This window comes from Propithecus coquereli, unplaced genomic scaffold (assembly GCF_000956105.1).
Source record: "Propithecus coquereli isolate 6110/MARCELLA unplaced genomic scaffold, Pcoq_1.0 Scaffold267, whole genome shotgun sequence".
Taxonomy (NCBI): Eukaryota; Metazoa; Chordata; class Mammalia; order Primates; family Indriidae; genus Propithecus; species Propithecus coquereli.
Window position 1 is genome coordinate 943781 of NW_012148252.1, and position 1720 is coordinate 945500.

The following is a 1720-nucleotide window of genomic DNA, read 5'->3' on the forward strand; positions in this document are numbered from 1 at the left end:
CACACTTTACCTTTAGATATATAATAAGCTCTAACTTTTTATATTCAAGCCTATTCCATTTTTTGTTTGTTTGTTTAAATGTTCTTCATGACCAACCAAATTGATTTCATGAAATGGGTCATTGCCTGTAGTTTAAAACCAATGACTTAATGGATAGATTAGAGCAGGCGTCCCCAACCTATGTTGAGCTGTATAATTATTTCATTATATATTACAATGTAATAATAATAGAAATAAAGTACACAATAAATGTAATGAACTCAAATCATTCCAAAAGTATCCTCCCTGACCCTGGTCCATGGAAAAATTGTCTTCCATGAAAAGGGTCCCTGGTGCCAAAAAGATGGGTTGGACCACTGGATTAGAGAATAAAAAGGTAGCAAATAGAAAAGCAGATAAACAGAGTTACTTTACTAATTTAGTCATGAAGTCATAAAAATTCTACAGAGTTGACGCAGCAGCAATGAAAAAGGGATAGTTATGATCAGTAAAATTGACAAAAACTTGCTGATGAAGAACTTAAGGAAGAGAAAGAGGTCAAAGATAGTGCATAAGTTTTGCAGATATGTTACCACTCATTAAAATATGGAAGTAAGGAGGGGAGTCAGCTTCTGGGAATGATTTTTAAGTTTTAGTTAAGTTTAACCCCAGGTAACACTGGATAGTCACAGGAAAATGTCCAGCAGATATTTACAATGTATTTGCCACTGGAGCTCACAAGGGAAATGAGAGCTGGATATAAATTGGGGATATAGTCAGAAATAATTACTTAAGGTTTGGAAATGAATGCAGTTTTTCCAAGATTAGAGAGAATTACAACAGACCAGTAACTATGATGGAACCTCAGGAATGCCAACTTTTAACAGGCAGGGACAAAAAGTAGAGTGGAGATGGGCAGGCGGAGACAAGGAGAATGAAGAACTGTGGCCCTAATATCAGACAACCCCTTACAGAGATACTGAAACAACCGAGGAAGTGTACCCACAGCTTAAAGAAAGAAAATGTAACCAAGAGAGGATATATAGAATCGTGTCCAGTTGAGATTATACCACTGCAGAGGACTTGACCAACTTCAGATTGTATTACTTGTGTAATACTATAACAGCCTGGGTGAGAGGATAGGTACATGTGGTTAACCTGAATTTTATGAATAAGAAACTTATATAAGGCTCAGGGTACATACATTTCTCGTTATATAATTTGGTGATAGAAGTAAGTCTTGTTTCTTTTTCTGCTGGCTTCGCCTGGCTTTCAGCAGTAATCCAGTGACAGGGGTATGTGACAGGGGCCTTGGAAACAATAACGTTGGCATTTACTCATCATAGTTTTTGGAATAGCCAGTATGTCTACCATAATTTAAAATGCTGTTCTCAGTTTATCTGGTTTTTGTATCCTCTGTAATGTGAAACCATTCCAAGGTCTTGGAAGTAAAATATCTCTCCCAAATAGTTCATTTATCTGGCATAATAAAATTTCCAATGATTCTTCAGGATGGTATCTGAAATACTTGAATTTCCACAATGATCATATTCCTTCTCTTTTGAGAAAGTCCCAAACTGGCATATTTGGAATCGGCTTCAACAATTGAGATCAATGGTACCCGATACAGCCTTGCTTAAAAACAAAACAAAATACTGTATTACACACAATCCAGCCTATTCACTTAACACTCACATTGACTTTAGATTTGCAAGATAATTATACATTTTCTTAAATTTAT

The 1720-nt window shown here is 35.8% G+C and overlaps 1 protein-coding gene across 1 annotated transcript in view; it reads left to right on the forward strand.

The window, feature by feature from the left end:
- Window positions 1-1720, forward strand: part of PTPRD (protein tyrosine phosphatase, receptor type, D) — a 439560-nt gene that overhangs the window by 266239 nt on the left and 171601 nt on the right. The gene's annotated exons all lie outside the window — the stretch shown is intronic.